We start from the raw sequence: 18121 nt of genomic DNA, 5'->3' as shown, positions 1-18121 counted from the left end.
ATTTTTAACCATAGTCATCCTACTGTGCTATCAAACACTAGAACTTATTCCTTCTAACTGTATGTTTGTATCCATTAACCAACCTCTCTTTATCCTCTCCACCCCACCCTTCCCAGCCCCTGGTAACCATCATTCTACTGTATACCTCCATGAGATCAACATTTCTAGCTCCCACATGTGAGTGAGAATATGCAGTATTTTGTCCTTCTCTGCCTGGCTTATTTTACTTAACATCATGGCCTTAGTTCTATCTGTGTTGCTAAAAATGACAGGATTTCATTCTTTTTTTATGGCCAAATGGTATTCCATTGTGTATATATACCACATTTTCTTTATCCATTCATCCACTGATGGACACTTAGGTTGATTTTGTTTCTTAGCTATTGTAAATAGTGCTGCAATGAACATGTGAGTGCAGAAGTCCTTTTGATATAATGATTTCTTTCCTTTGGATAGATACTCAGTAGTGGAATTGCTGGGTCATATGGTAGCTCTATTTTTACCTTTCTGAGAAACCTCCATACTGTTTTCCATGGTGGCTATACTAATTTACATTCACACCAACAGTGTATAAGAGTTACCTTTCTCTGCATCCTCACCAGCATTCGTTATTTGCTCTCTTTCGTAATGACCATTCTAATTGGGGTGAGATGAGATCTCACTGTGGCTTTGATTTGCAGGTCCCTAATGATTAGGGATAGTGAACATTTTTCTACATACCTGTTGGCCATTTGTATATCTTCCTTTCAGAGATGTCTATTCAGATCCTTTGCCTACTTTTTAATAGGATTTTGGTTTTTTGCTTTTAAGCTGTGTAAGCTCCTTATATATTCTGGATATCAGTACCTTGCTGGGTGAATAGTTCATAAATATTTTCTACATTCAACAGGTTGTCTGTTTACTCTGTTGGTCATTTCATTTGCTAGGCAGAAGCTTTTTAATTTAATTAAGTCACATTTGTCTGTTTTTGTTTCATTGCCCGAGGTGTTAACCGTAAAATTTTTGCCTGGACCAATGCCCTGAAATGTTTCCCGTGTGTTCTCTTTTTATAGTTTTATAGTTTCAGGTCTTATATTTAAGTCTTTAATTCATTTTCAGTTGATTTTTGTATATGGTGAGAGATGGAGGTCTAGTTTTATTCTTCTGTATACGGATATCCAGTTTTCTCAGCATCATTTATTAAAGAGGGTGTCTTTTTCCCAAAGTATGTTCTTGGCACCTTTGTTGAAAGTCAGTTGGCTGTACATATGTGCATTTATTTCTGGGTTCTCTATTCTGTTCCATTGGTCTGTGTGTCTTTTTATAACAACACCATGCTCTTTTGGTCACTATAACTTTATAGTATATTTGGAAGTCGGAGAGTGTGATACCTCCAGCTTTGTTCTTTGTGCTCGGTATTGCTATGGCTATTTGGTGTCTTTTGTAATTCCATACAAATTGTAGGATATTTTTCTATTTGTATGAAGAATGTCATTGGTATTTTAATAGGGATTGCATTGACTCTGTAGATTGTTTTGAATAGTATGGTCATATTAACAACATTAATTCTTTTGATCCATAGGCAGAGGATGTCTTTTCATTTGTTTGTATTCTCTTCAGTTTCTTTCATCAGTGTTTTGTAGTTTTCTTTGTAGAGGTACACCTTGGTTAAATTTATTCCTAGTTTGGTGTGTGTGTGTGTGTCGCTACTGTGAATGAGATTACTTTCTTGATTTCTTTTTCAGATAGTTTGTCATTGCTCTACAGAAACACTACTGATTTTTGTATGTTGGGCTTTTGTCCTGCAATTTTACTCAATTCGCTTACCAGCTCTAAAAGTGTTTTGTGGAGTCTTCAGGTTTTTCTACATATAAGTTGATGTCATCTGCAAAGAGACACAATTTGACTTCTTTTCTGATTTGGATGCATTGTATTTCTTTATCTTGCCTGATTGCTCTGACTAGGACTTCCAGTACCATGTTGAATACGAGTGGTAAAAGTGGGCATCCTTGTCTTGTTCCAGTTCTTAGAGGAAAGGCTTTCACCTTTTCCCCATTCAGTATGATGTCAGCTGTGAGCTTGTCACAAATGGCCTTTATTATATTGAGGTATGCTCCTTCCGTGCCTAATTTTTTGAGAGTTTTTAATCATAAAAATGTGTTTAATTTTAGCAGTGCTTTTCTTGCATCGATCAAGACAATCGTACAATTTTGGTTCTTCATTCTGTTAATGTGATGTATTACATTTATTGATTTGTGTATGTTGAACCATAACTGCATCCCTGGGATGAATCCCACTTGATCATGGTGTGTATTATCTTTTTGATGTGTTGTTGGATATGCTTTGCTAGTATTTTGTTGTGAATTTTTGTATCTATGTTCATCACTGATAGTGGCCTGTAGTTTTCTTTTTCTTGTTATGTCCTTGTCTGGTTTTGGTTACCGGGTAGTGATGGTCTCATAGAATGAATTAGGAAGAATTCTTTTATCTTCAATTTTTTGGAATAGCTTGACAAAAAAAAAATAGTGTGTGTTCTTTATAATTTTGGTAGAATTCAGCAGTAAAGCTTGAGCTTTTCTTTGTTGGGAAATTCCTTATTACTGATTCAATTCCATTGCTTTTTACTGGTCTGCTCAGGTTTTCTGTTTATTCCTAGTTCAATCTCCAGAGGTTGTATGTGTCTAAGAATTTATCCATATTTCTGTAGGTTTCCAATTTGCTAGCATATAGTTCACAGTAGCCTCTAAAGATCCTTTCTATTTCTGCTGTATTACTTATTATGTCTCCTTCTTTCTCATTTTATTTATTTTGGGCATTTTTCTGTTTTTCTTTGTTAGTCTTGCTAACAATTTATCTATTTTGTTTATCTTTTCAAAAAAACCAACTTTTCATTTTGAAGATTACTTGTATTGTTTGTAGTCTCTGTTGTGTTTAATTCTGTCTAATCTTTATTAATTCCTTTTTTCTACTAATTTAGGGTTTGGTTTGTTTTTGCTTTTTAATTCCTTGAGGTGCATAAATCGTTCTACTTTTTTGATGTTGGTGATTATTGCTATAAGCTTCCTTCCTAGCACTGCTTTTCCTGTATTCCATAAGTTTGGGTTTGTTGTATTTCCATTTTCATTTGTTTAAACAAGTTTATTTTCTCCTTAATTTCTTCATTGATTCAGTGGTCATTTGGGAGCATGTTGTTTAATTTCCATGCATTTGTACAGTTTACAATGTTTCTTTTGTTATTGATTTCTAGTTTTATTCCATTATGGTCTAAGAAGATAGGTGATATGATTTTGATTTTTTTTAAATTTATTGAGGCTTGTTTTGTGGCTTCAACTATGGTCTATTCTGGAGAAGATTCCTTGTGCTGATGAGGAGAATGTGTATCTTCAGCTGTTGGATGAAATGTGCTGTAAATGTCTGCTGGGTTCATTTGGCCTAAGGTGCAGTTTAAATGCAATGATTCCTTATTCATTTTCTGTCTAGATGATCTCTCCAATGCTAACAGTGGGTTGTTGAAGTCTCCAACTATTATTTTACTGGAGTCTATCTTTCCCTTTAGATCTAATAATACTTGCTTTATATGTCCGGGTGCTCAAATGTTGGGTACAAATATGTTTAGAATGTTATATCCTCTTGCTGAATTGATCCCATTATCTTTCTATAATGACCTTTGTTGTCTCTTTTTACAGTTTTTGACTTGGAATCTGTTTTATCTGAGATAAGTATAGCTATTTCTGCTCACTTTTTGGTTTCTGTTTGTGTGAAAAATCTTTTTCCATCCCTTCATTTTCAGTCTATACGTGTCTTTACAGGTGAAGTGAGTTCATTATAGGCAGCATATTGCTGGGTCATTTTTAAATCTATTCAGTCTGGCTTTACCTTTTAAGCAGCGAATTTAATGTGTTTACATTTGAGATTATTATTGATAGGTTAGGATTTATTCCTGTCATTTGTTCATTGTTTTATAGTTGTTTTGTATATCCTTTCCTCCTCTCTTCGTTTTTTATTGCCATTTCCTTCCCCTTTCTTCTCCTATTTTTTGTTGCAGTTTTATGAACTTCTGTAGTGGTAGTGTTAGACTCCTTTCTCTTTCTCATTTGTGCATCTTCTCTACAATGAGTTTTATACTTTCATATGTTTTCATGATGGTAGATATTGTCCTTTTGTTTTCAGGTATACGAGTCCCTTAAGCATTTCTTGCAGTTGTGGTCTAGTGGGGAAATCCCTCAATTTTTGTTTGTCTGGAAAAGACTTTATTTCTTCTTCATTTTTGAAATATAGCCTTGCTGGGTACACTATTCTTGACTAGCAGTATCTGTTTTCTTTTAGCATTTTGACTGTATCACCCCAGTCTTTCCCTGCCTGTAACGTTGCTGCTGAGAAATCTGCTGATAGTCTGATATGTATTTTCTTATATGTGACTTGATGCTTTGCTCTTGGTGTTTATAAAGTTCTCTATTTTTATTTGAATTTTTTTTTTTTGAGACAGAATCTCACTCTGTTGCCCAGGCTGGAATGCAGTGGTATGATCTTGGCTCACTGCAACCACTGCCTCCCCAGCTCAAGCGATTCTCGTACTTCAGCCTCCCAAGTAGCTGGGGTTACAGGCACCCACCACCACACTCAGCTAATTTTTGTATTTTTAGTAGAGACAAGGTTTTACCATGTTGGCCAGGCTGGTCTTGAATTCCTGGTCTCAAGTGATCTGCCCGCCTCGGCCTCCCAAAGTGCTGGGATTTCAGGCATGAGCCAACATGCCTGGCCTTGTCTTTCACTTTTGACAGTTTGATTATAATGTGGCTTTTAGGGTTGAATGTATGTCACACTCCTTGAGCTTCCTTCCTTCCTATGCCTCTTGCAAGTCCTTCCTTCCTTCCTATGCCTCTTGTAAGACTTATGAGTTTTTCTGCACAGCTATTACTTGTTAAATATGTTTTCTATGCCTTTGCCCATCTCTTCTTCTTCTGAAATTCCCAGAATTCTAGTATTTGGGCACCTCATGGTGTCCCATATGTTGTATAGGCTTTTTTTTTTTTTTTTGGTAGGGGGGTGGTCTGATTTGGTATTCAAAAGCCATGTTTTCAAATTCAGAAATTCTTTCTTCTGCTAACTCTAGTCTATTGTTGAAGTTCTCAGTTTTTTTGTTTCATTGATTGAATTCTTCAGTTTTAGACTTTCTGTTTGATACTTTTATATGATATCTATCTCGTTGAATTTTTCATTCAGATCATGAATTTGTTTTCTGATTTCTTTGTATTGTTTATCTCTGTTCTCTTGTATCTCACTTAGTTTGTTAAATATCTTTATTTTAAATTCTTTTAGTCATGTCACAATTTTTCCTTTATTTGTTATCTGTTACTGGAGAATTATTGTGTTCCTTTGAGGATGTTGTGTTTCTTGCTTTTTCATGTTTCTTGTGTCCTTACTTTTATATGTGCACAGGTGGTCTATCAATTGCTTCTTTCATTTTTATGGATTGGCTTTCAGAGGGAAAGACTTTTTCATATATATATATATATATATATATATATATACACACACACACACATACACATATATACATATATACACATATATACATATATACACATATATACACATATACATATATAGACACATATGTATACATACACACACACACACACACACACACACACACACACACACACTGTTGGTCGGGTAGGGTGCTTCAGCTTTGCTTCTGGGTGGGTGCAGTAGTATAGACTTCTTAGCCTGTAATCAGCTAGTCAGCTTCAGTGTTGTCTGTTGAGTTCCTCAGTGATTAGGCCGCACTTGTTAGTGTAGGCTGTGGTGAGGCTTCTTTGGGTATAGGCACACCAGATGGGTTGATCCATGGGTACCAGTACTGGCAGTAGCAGGCAGGGCAGGCCTGTCCTCAAGTTCCTAGCTGGCATGCACCAGCACCAGCAGCAGCAGGAGTGGCAAAATGGCACCCAGGCTCCCAGATGGCACATTTAGGCACCCATGGCAGTGGCTATGGGTGGGGCAGATTAATCCCCACACCTCCAGATGGTACTTGCAGGCACTGACGGTGGCAGTGAGGAAGGTTGATCCCTGGGCCCCAGGATGGCATGCTCATGCACATACACCTGTGGCAGTAGCAGGGCAGACTTGTCCTCAGGTCCCACATGACACCTGTGGGCATTGGCAATGGCAGACACAGCATGCTTAACCTCAGGCCCCTGGATGGTACATATGAGTGCCCATAGCAATGGGCAGGGCAGGTCAGTCCCCAGACCCCAGATAATGTGTGCAGATACCAGTGGTGGTGACAGATGGGGCAGGCCTGTCCTCAGGCCCCCAGACAACAAGTATAGGCACTAACAGCAGTAGATGAGGCAGTCTGATCCTCTCTTCCCTGGACAATACACACTAGCACTGGTAGTGGGTGAAGTAAACCTCTCTAAACCCTGTAGTTTCTTAATTCCTAAAGAATCCGTGAACAATTATGAAAAGAGAACCCTAAGTTACTTGTAATCAGTAATAGAGAAAAGCCCTAAAATTAAATATTCATAAGGCTTTTCCTAAAAATTACATTTGATAGTTATAAAATATAGAAATAAAAGCATCCAAGTAATATTTTAAAACATACTCTAGAAATCCTAGGAAAATATCAAAAATTTAAAACAAAAGAGCGATTTATATTTTAAACAGTAGCCAAAGCAAACCGAGAGTCATAGGAGAAAAACTGGTTTTGATATTTAGGGTTAGTAATGTCATCATTCTTTATATAGCTTGTTTTAATTAACTCATTTGAAATGAATCTAAAGCTTTGTGATTTTTGTGTTGCTTGTGATTTCTTAACATTATAATAAGTGCCAAATGTTTGTTAGCATAGTCAACAATTATCCAGACACTATTTTGTTCTTTGTTTTTCAATAGCTGCAAAAGTACCTGTAAAAGTATTAGTCATATTTAGGCTTCCAAGTTTTCCAATGAACTAGGAATCTGGCTTCAGCTTGGCAACCAATTCTGAGACCTTTAGTTGCACATTTGTAAAATGGAATAGAGGAAGCTAAGTTACTTGCATATTTAAAGAATCCAAGGCTATCTACCAAAAGTTCTGAGAGGTCAGTATTGTGACCAGATACAAAATAAGTACACAAAAAGTCATAGTTGCTCTGAAACAACCACTTAGAAAACATAATTTTTAAGATTCTAACTCACCAAATATAAATTACCTAGCAATAACCTTTATAAAGATTTATTAAAATCTTTATGTAAAATTAAGAAAACTGCAACTTATTAAAGGAGTACATTGATATACTATGTTTCTAGAATACTTAATTTTTGACAAAAACCAAATTACCTAAAAATTATTTTATAAACCTAATATAATTCAAATAAAAATACCAGTAGAAGGAGGGAGAGAAACATGCAAACAAATATAGCCACAAAATGTTCTAATAAAAAGAGTAGGGAAACATAATTTCTCACTCCTTAGGTATGGATTACGCATGGTGACTTCCTTTCAAAGTGTACATCATGGAAAGCAAGAAATAAAAGAGTAACTTCAAGCAGAAAAGATAACTGTTAGGTATTGGGCTTAATACATGGATGATGAAATAACATGTACAATAAACCCCCATGACACAAGTTACCTGTGTTACAAACCTTCACATATACCCCCAAACCTAAAATATACGTTTATTTAAAAAGAAAGACAGAAAGAAAGAAAGAAAGAAAGAAAGAAAGAAAGAAAGAAAGAAAGAAAGAAAGAAAGAAAGGAGTAATTTTGCAGTGTAGAAACCTGACAAGCACTACCTCAGTGAAGTGATCAAGGTCAACATTAACAGTCATAAATCATGTTGCTAGTATGTACCCTTGAAATGATGTGATGCTAATGGCATTTTACATCTAAGGCCTTTCTCCCAATAACCCATAAGCCCAGTCTTATCATGAGAAAAATGTTGAATTGCAGCCCTGTGACATCTGACCAGTATTCCTCAAAACTGTCAAGGTGATCAAAAACAGGGAAATTCTGAAAATTTGCCACAGCCAAGAGTAGGCTAAGGAGGCATGACAACTAAATGTAATATGGTATCCTGAATGGGATTCAGGAACAGAAAAAGGATATCAGGTAAAAGCTAAGGATATTGCTCTACTTGGGCTGCTATAAACAAGATCTCACAGACTGGGTAGCTTAAACAACATTTATTTTCTCACAGTTCTGTTGGTTGGAAGTCCAAGAGCAAGATGCTAGCAGGGTTGGTTTCTGGTGAGGTCTCTTTTCCAGGCTTGCAGACAGCCATCTTCTTGCTGTATCCTCACATGGTCTTTCTTCTGTGCTCATGTGCTCCTCATGTCTCATCATTTTCTTTTTTTTTTTTTTTGAGATGGAGTCTCGCTCTGTCCCCCAGGTTGGAGTGCAGTGGTACAATCTCCCCTCACTGCAAGCTTCGCCTCCTGGATTCACGCCATTCTCCTGCCTCAGCCTCCCATGTAGCTGGGACTACAGGCGCCAGCCACCATGCCCGGCTAATTTTTTTGTATTTTTAGTAGGGACGGGGTTTCACCGTGTTAGCCAGGATGGTCTCGATCTCCTGACCTCGTGATCCGCCCGCCTCGGCCTCCCAAAGTGCTGGGATTACAGGCGTGAGCCACCGTGCCCAGCCTCATCATTTTCTTATAAAGATACAAGTCCTATTGGATTGCTGTCCCACCCTTATGACCTTATTTAACCTTAATTACCTGCTTAAAGGCCCTATCTTCAAATATGGTCACATAGTATATTTGTATGTATATGTATGAATGTATTCAATGTATGAATTTTGCAGGAACACAATTTGGTCCATAACACTAAAGAAATCTAAATAAATTTTGCACTTTACTTAATAACAACCCATCAGTATTGCTTCATTGAATATAACAAGTGTACCATACTAATGTAAGACGTTAGTAATACACCAGAGTAGTTTGAGGGTACAAGAACTCTCTGTACTATTTGCTCAATTTTGTGTAAATCTGAACTGTTCTAAAAATAGTCTATTAAAAAATACACAAATTTTGAGACATATGTTTAAAAATGAGTAACAGGATCATGATCTTTCCCAGTCAGATAGATGCCTAAGTATACAACAGAGTTACAATAATTAAAGCAGCAGTGTACTGTACAGGGTGGATTATTTAAGAAATGAAGTTGGGACAGTGAGGTAGCCATTTGGGGAAAATAATTAAATTAGAACTTTATCCGACCCAATATACTAAAACAAGCTTCTGAATTGATTAAAGATTAACAAATGAAAAAAGAAGAAAGTGCTAGAAGAAAATATAGGTGGATATTTACATGGTCTCAATGTAGGAAGTGATGTGCCTATGTATTACAGTAGTTCTTGATGAGTTATGGTAATTTTTGTTTACTTTTTCTTCTTGCCTCTTAGGATTGTCCTACTTTGCAAAAAGAAAAACAAAAACAGTGAATGTATATTGCTGAAGCTATGAAAGTTATAAAAATAAAATAACATTTCTATAATTCTTTGATTCTATAAATAGTGTCTGCCCTCCGAATGGCTTAAGCCTAGTGTAGATAGGACATATTTAGAAATATACGTATAAACCTCCAAAGTGAGTTGGGATCAAATAAGTTATATGTGTATGATGATGTACACAAAACACTTTGAAAGGGATATGTAGTTGTCTATGCCCATTTATATTTCCATAAAGGAATGCCTGATGCTGGGTAATTTGTTTAAAAAAAAAATGAGGCTTATTTGGCTCACAGCTCTGCAGGCTATACGAGAAGGATGGCACCAGGATCTGCTTCTGGTGAGGGCCTCAGGCTGCTTCCATTCATGGTAGAAGGCAAAGGGGAGGTGGCATGGGCAGATCACATCATGAGAGGGGAGTGAGAGTGAAAGGGAAGGTGCCAGGGTCTTTTTAACAACCAGTACTCAAGGAAACTGTCATAGCAACTAATAGAGTGAGAGCTCATTCATTACCACAAGATCAGCACCAAATCATTCATGAGGGATCCACCCCCATAACCCAAACACTTCTCACCAGGCCCCGCTTCCAACACTGGGTATCAAACTTCAACATGAGACTTGGCAGAGCCAAAGAAACCATATTCAAACCACAGTAGCAGTATAATAGAGTATTATAAAAATGTAAATATTCAAATAAGCACAGTTTATATGCAACACATAGATCCACTATTATGGACTGAATTGTATCTCCCTAAAATTCATATGTTGAAGCTCTAACTGCCAATATGATGGTATTTGGAGGTGGGGCCTTTGGAAGGAAATGCTTAGGTTTAAATGAGGTCATGAGGGTGCCCCCGCTCTCCCTGCATCCATGTGTTGTGATTAGTGTCCTCATAAGGAAGGAAGAAACTAAAACTCTCTCTCTCTGGCACATACTGAGGAAAGCTCATGTAAGGACACAGTGAGAAGGCAGCCATTTGCAATCCAAGGAGAGAGCCCTCACCAGACACTGACTGATGGCACCTTGATCTGGGACTTCTGTCTGCGAGAAAATAAATTGCTATTGTTTAAGCCACTCAGGCCATGGTATTTTGTTATGGCAGCCCAAGCTAACTAAGACACAAAGTACAAAATAAGTTAAAATGATAATAAATGTTTGGATTGCACTTTGCCATTTGCAGAGCCCTTTCAAATCCATGATGTTTGATCCTCAGGCCACGTGAGGTAAATAGGGTGCACATTACCACCCCTCTCCACAGGTGAGGAAACAGAGGCCTGAGAAGCAATGTGACTTTCTCCAGTAATAGTGACTGAATGTAACTCAAATCAAACTCAGGGCTTCTGAGTGCATACCACAGAGGTTTCATAGAAGGTGTTAAAGAAATTCAAAGGCAGGAACAAATCCTGAGGCCCAGGGCAGTCAGAAAAGAATTTTATGAGGAAATGGGAATTAAACTGGGCTTTGAAAAAAACAGGGACATACACCAGTGGGAAGGAGGCGGAAGGGCGTCCCAGAGAAGTGACGTGGACAAAAATATGCTGCAGCCCACCTATGTTACAGAGCAGGGTATGGTCCTTTCAAAGGATCAGATGTGGGCAAAACTTGAAAATTGTTTGGTCTTGCTGAGATTTTTCTTTAAAAATAAAAAGGCTGGTTTTGCTTTTTAAATACAAGTCTCCTTTCAACCCTACCCCTAAAAAACTTAAATCAGATTAATTAAAGTTTGTAATCCACAGTCCCATAGAATGACAATCTTAGTAATAACTAGGAGCTATTTTGTTAGGTTTCTTAGAATTCTAACTTAACAGAGAAATTAGAAGCTGTCAACACAGTACACTAACACAGTACAGAGACAAATTTTGTGTATGGCAAAATTTCATAAAGAATGGCAAGGTCTTTTAACCCACATGGGGAAGGCTGTCCAAGGACAATATATGTACTTTCTCCCACCTCAAAGGCTAATCATACACTAGACAGATGTCAATCTTCAAGCAGTTTAACTGGTCCATTTGAGAAAGATAAGTGTTGGATTTTCATATCATAAAGTTAGTAGTAGTAGAAATACCTTGTTTCAGCTGTTCGAGTAATTTATTAGCCTTTTCTCTGGCATTATCATGTAAGAGTTTATAAATATAATTGCTCAATGATTTGGAATTATGTATTAATACTATCAAGGAGCAAGGTGAACAAAACCAGAATTCTAGTCAAAGGTTTTGGAGGTGGCTGGCTACTCAGAAACATTTATTTATTCAGCACACATTTATTGAGGGCATTCTTCTTGGCAAGCATTGCTGGCTAGTACAAAGGCCAATTGGTACAAAGGCGAATAACAGAGCCACCATAGAGCCAGGTGTGGTGGCACATGTCTATAGTCCCAGCTGCTTGGGAGGCAGAGGCAGGAGGATCACTTGAGCCCAGCAGTTCAGGGCTATAGTGTGCTATGATTACTTGAATAGCCACTGCATTCCAGCCTGGGCAACATAGCAAAACCCCATCTCAACAAAAAAGCAGAGCCGCCACCCTCAAGAGCACCTGCAGCCTAGTAAGGGAGACAGCAGTTACACTGTAGTACGAGGAAGACTAAACCAGAGAGATATTCAAGATTCTCTGCAAGACCAGAAGAGGGTCTTAACCCTGGGGGAGAAACAGCAGGTCAGATCAGGAAAGGAATCAGGAACCATTTCTAAGATGGAGAAAACACTCAGCTAACTGAGAGACAGAAGTGTATAGTGTATATAGAGGCAGCGAGGAAGAATGAGAGTGCAGGCGTTTGTTCAGGAAACTTCAAAGAACTGGGATGTCTGGAGCATAGATGTAATGGGAGAAGGAGATGTAACAGGCTGGAGAGGGAAGCAAAAGCCAGATTATAGAAGCCACATTGGGAATTTTGGGTCTCCTTGTGTAGACAATGGAGAGCCACCAAAGGATTTAAAACAGAAGAGTTTTCATGGCTACATTTGCATTTTTGAAAAATATAAAAGACCTGAATATTATAGACCACAAGGTAGTCCTTAGTAATTCGATGGCTGAGAGGAGATTGTCAGATATCCACCCTTGCAGAGGCAGGCTGTGGGCCCTTGGTTCTGCTCCTTTTGGACTTCCAGCTGAATGAGGTGTCCCTGCTTAGCATCCCTATTTTAGGAAGAACTAGAAGAAACTGGAACTGAGATTTCAGATAGCACTGATTAAAGGCAATAAGGAGATAAAAATTTATAGGGGGAATTAATGCTTTTTCTTTTTTGTAAGTAAGCATTCACCTAAAAGAGTTGTGCCTTTTCCCAAAGACGCTCCCACATTGCTCAAGACATTTCTGGAATTTCTCTTTTGAAATTTCTTTAATGTCCAACCTGGATTCATGTCTTTTTATGGTTGCATTTTTTAAATTTTGTACTCCAAAATAAGCACTACTCTATCTGATTTCTTATCTTCCTTACTAGACCTAGCACTGAATTGACTTTTGATGTATTCCCTAAGTTAAATCCATCTTTACAGGATGAAAGTTTTGTTACCTCTGAAGACATAGAAGAAAGTATCTGGTCAAGAAGTTATCAGCTACAAGTTTCTCGACCCTCAGTCTCAGAGATTGCCTATGAAACAGGGGTGATAATATTTTTCCTGCCCCCCACCACATTCAGTTATTGTAAAGATGCTACCAGACAACATGGGAAAGCTTTTTGTAGAGTGCTGCATCAGCGAGTGCTATTTTTGTTGTCTCAGTTTGCAGGCAATTCCAAACTCTGCGTTTACCACATCGTGGTGTCTGTCTGTATGTTCTTACAGATTGTTTACTTCATGGAAGTAGGGCCTGGGTCATATTTGGCTTTGTTTTACCAGTGTCCAGCGTTGGCAGCATGCATTAAAAGCCCCCAGATGTTTTTTGAATGAATAATTGAGTCTAGCTCATTGCCTTTTCCTCAAATCACATATATCAGAAATAAATAATGCACTTGAGATTATTCAGTTCAAATAATAGACTCAGAGGCTACTTGAGTTTCTTTGAGTAGTTTGTCATTAGGAACCAGCTGTTCTCCATCTCTGAAGGGGCAAGGACAAAGGGCTAATGAAATCAATCAATCTGAAAGCATAAAGGCTCTTAAGCTTTATTTCTGTGCCCTTTACTTTGACTGCATTTAAAAATAACTAGGAACATTTTTTTTAAGTTACTGATGCTGGGACCCCATCCCAGAACAATTAAATCAATACCTTTGGAGTTGGAAGCCTGGCACTGATAGTTTTTAAAGCTACTTGGTGATTTTAACATGCAACCTGCATCGGATGCAGGAGCTCTAGAAATATGCTTTGAGAAACACTGCTTTAAACAAATAAAAAATAAAAAAAGGGGCCCTTCTCTCTAGTTCTACATCAGGTGCTATATGAGATGGATAAGAACATAAGGCATGTTCCCACTGCAGTCTACTGAGGGAATAAAAACTAGCAATCACTAGTATGAGTGAGTGGAAAAGCAACTATCAGTATTTGGTGAACTGTGAGAAATGAAAAGAGACTTATGCTGAGCCTGAGACTTTCTGCAGAATCTGGTAGATGTTTTAGGGAGTTTATCATCAAAATATAAGACAGTCTCTACCCACAAAAGGAAGTTGACTCTTAGCTTAGCAAGCCTTCTAGTACCAGCCAACAGGCCTGACCAGTACAAAGGGTCTGAAGGCCTTATTCCCAACACAAATCACCATGTTTGGCACCGGGAATGCAACAGTGAACAAGACTCAAACTGTCTCAAACAACTGAGTCTGTTCACAATCAAGTAAACAGGCAATTATAAAATGGGGAGAATTGATGAAAGAAATGAAATAAGGTTGGTGAGATAGGAAGCACCAGTCGTTGGAGGACTTTTAAGGGTAGACTGAGGTATTTATTTCAGTCTAATATGATAACCAGTAGTTTCTGATCAAAAGAATGCTATAAAAGAAATGTGTAAGAAATATTATTTTTTAAGCTTTGGATCTGGGAAGGAAATAGTACAGATGTACAACAATTAGGACACCTGCAACAATCGTAGGGTTGGGTGATAAGTTCCTAAGTTAGGGTGGCTTGGATGTGGGAAGAAGAGGTTTGTAGACTTCCCAATGAAAAAGATAGCTGTTTATATTATATAAGTAATTTAAATTCATTTAAATCGGAAATGAATTGCTAATGTTGGAATTCTATATTAGGCTACTTATTGTGTGTCTGAGAATCAGTTCCTCTCTTGATATTTCCCATTGATACAAATAGCTATTGTATCTTAGTCTATTTCACAATTGTGGGAGAACTTTAAAAACTGGATAAGAAGTTAGTGAAGTCAGTCAAGGTCTAGTCCTTTTTGAAAAATCAGTTGTTTACTTCTGTTTGTAATTTTACACAGCCCCATACCAAAAAAACACCAAAAACAATAACAAAAAAAACCACTTTCCTGTCAAACACAACCTCTCTGAAAAATAGTAAACTTCCATATTTTAACATACTATATATATAATATATACTATATAATATATAATAGATAACATATTATATATGATATATATAATATATACCATAGAGATCAGTTATATATAGTATATATACTGTATATATACTATATATATACTATATACCATATATAATATATAGCTATATATTATATATAACCATAGATTTTATATATACACTATATATAATATTGTAACACACTATAAAGTCAATGTTATTTGAGAATCTGAGCCTATGTGAAATTTTTTATTAATCAAACCTAAATTTTTGTCTTTGCCTTCAAGTGAACAAGCTCTACAATTTTCATATGTAAATGATCAGTGTGTAATTAATTCCAAAAAAATTCACTATTTTTTTTGGGCCAATTCCATAAAAAGCCGCAGAGCGGGTAGTATTGAGTTATTGGGACATACACGATTGTAAACTATCAGACCCCCTGTACTCAAATTGAGTCTGTATTCCAAATCTTATTGTGTATCCTCATAGGAGACTGTAAAGTGCAGGCATGCTTTCAATTCGTACAGTCTGTGATTTATAGAGGCAAGTAGGTCAGGAATTTATTATGCTGAAAATCATAATAACTGTTTTGTTTTGCTTTTCACAATGAAGTGACCAAAGCATGTTGAAAGATAAATGGATGAAGCATTTTGATTATGCTTTTATTTCTATTAAAGGTTAAATATTATTGCCAAGTAACTAGCCATGCTAAGTATTATGATATTAAAGCTGAAGTAGTTTGTAAGCTGATAGCCCTTTCTTTCCTCTGGGTTTAGGTTTGTTATTAATCAAAATGTTGGACTTGCTTAGTGCAGTGGTGTATGAAACAAACAGTTGAAAAAGACAGCTCCTTTAACTCACGGCTCTCTGCTTTTTTTCAAATTTGTAAGGAAATCTGTTTCTTCTTGTGCACTTTATGCTGTTATTCATGTATCTAGAGTTCATTTTTTATACCAGAGCCGACTAAATCCAATAGTTGCAAGATTCTCTCGTGGCATAGAAAGGAAGAAGGTGCCTTTTTATATTCTTAATTGACAAATTCTGATCAAGTCATTTTTGAAACATGGAGAATCCCTACTAGAAATGGATATTACAGAAAACCATCTGTATTTCTGGGCAGAGAAAAGGATAATTTTTTAAATAGAAGAATATGTATATGAAGAGGTATTAATAAGACAGTAAGTTTGTTTTCTTATATCAGTCCAGGAGTATTGATGAAATTGTTTTAAAGGGCGTATGATTCCAGCTACACTGGTGTTGGCTTAGACATCAACACAGCCAGCCCGTAAGCACTTGGAAAGCTGCTGCTAAGCATGTACTGAAGTGCAGTAGAGGGGTCTAGATGCCCCCGATGCGTGGTGAAGTACCTTTAACAGGACAGTCCTACCATTCTTCTGCACTTACTTCTCATCAGTGGTAATATTACAATTTTAAAGGGTGCATTTTGTGGGGGATGCAGCAAAGATTGTAAGAAGTGTTGAAGAAAAAGGCTACCTCTCAATAACTGGAGAAAAAAAGGCTTAATTTATTACTTAAGTGAAGAGGAGCTGTGCTTTTAGGCACAGTGTCTCCAAGCAAAGCAGGCTGCAAATCTTACATAGTGTTTTGGGGTCAGGAATTGTTTAGGGGCAGCTATCAGCCTCAGAAGCCCCATTATTCGAAAGAAACTATTGTTGACTGGCTGGCTTTCAGAAGCATATTCACTGGAGCGAGTCTGCAGCCGACGGGCCAACTTTCAAAAGCATGTGGCTATCACTGGTTAATTGGCTTTCAGAGGTGTATTTACTGAAGTGAGTTGTCACTGATTATTTAGACCTTGGTGAGATATCATTAACTGCATAAATCTGGTTTAATTATTCTTCCAACTGGTTCTAGTGGTTTACTTAATACCATGGCTGTCGAACAGTCAGCCTTTTTCTGGGAGTTAGAGATTGTCTTACTTTCAGAAGCTAATACCTAAACGCTGTAGGAAATTGAACGCACAAGACAATTAGATTTTGCAACTATTGTACAATACATTTTCTAAATAAGGGTGTCTACTAAAGGTATGCAAGTGTAAAAAGTCAGCAACTCCACATGTGAAATAGCATATTCAGGTATTAAGATCAGTTATGAAATTTGATACAAATTATGTATCATTAATAATATAGTTCTAAGCATGGTGGCATGCGCTTGTAATCCCAGCTCCTTGGGAGGCTGAGGCAAGGTGTTCACTTGAGCCCAAGAGTTTGAGACCATCTGGGGCAACATAGCAAGATCTCATCTCAAAAATAATAATAATAATAATGAAGTATAAAAATGTGAATGTGACTTATTCAGTAAATTAAAGTAGATTCTAGATCATCCATATATATCATTTCTACTTATTGCTTTCCAGTAAGCTTTCTCAGGTGGGACAAAAGAAGGTAGAAATGGTACATAAGTCTCAACTCACCAGCCCTGGTGAGCAGCAGCTACTGAACCGTTAGTAATGATGGTATCACTAAAATTGTGACATTTTATTTCCCTCCTAAAATCTTTTTAGGATTCTTCAAAATCTGGGTATACCCATGTGAGTTTGCCACACAAGTAAATTTCACTCATCATTTGTGCTACTGTAGAGAGAAAAGAGTGAGGGATCTTCACTACTGCCTACCTACTACCCAGATCTCTGCTTATATGGGGGAAAAGATATTAGCATCATATTTGGGTTTCATCTGAAAGTTACAACAGGCATATAAGGAGTATTAATCCTACAGTTTAACCCTATCTGCTGTGATGAAGAAAAGTGTGTATAGGATATAACTGGTAGGAAAAGACTTAAGAGTTTTATTTGTATGAAAATTGAACTTTTCGCCGGGCACGGTGGCTCACACCTGTAGTCCCAGCACTTTGGGAGGCTGAGGCGGGCAGATCACGAGGTCAGAAGTTTGAGACCAGCCTGGCCAGCATGGTGAAACCCCGTCTCTGCTAAAAATACAAAAAATTAGCCAGGCGTAGTGGCAAATCTCTGTAGTCCCAGCTACTTGGGAGGCTGAGGCAGGAGAATCGCTTGAACCCGGGAGGTGAAGGTTGCAGTGAGCCGAGATCGCGCCACTGCACTCCAGCCTGGGCAACAGAGTGAGACTCCGTCTCAAAAAAAAAAATTGAACTTTTCTCTTTCTAAATTCATTCAACTGTTCTGAAGTCTGCTCTTTGGACTTCCCTGTTTATTCCTGGCACCTCATATGGGGCACAGCTAATTACTAACATATTT

The 18121-nt window shown here is 37.4% G+C and overlaps 1 protein-coding gene across 1 annotated transcript in view; it reads left to right on the top strand.

Moving 5' to 3' along the window:
• The window catches only part of CWC27 (CWC27 spliceosome associated cyclophilin), a 249840-nt gene that overhangs the window by 230571 nt on the left and 1148 nt on the right, over positions 1-18121 (top strand). The gene's annotated exons all lie outside the window — the stretch shown is intronic.

This window comes from Gorilla gorilla, chromosome 19 (assembly GCF_029281585.2).
Source record: "Gorilla gorilla gorilla isolate KB3781 chromosome 19, NHGRI_mGorGor1-v2.1_pri, whole genome shotgun sequence".
Classification (NCBI taxonomy): domain Eukaryota; kingdom Metazoa; phylum Chordata; class Mammalia; order Primates; family Hominidae; genus Gorilla; species Gorilla gorilla.
This window is presented reverse-complemented; position numbering and strand designations above follow the sequence as displayed.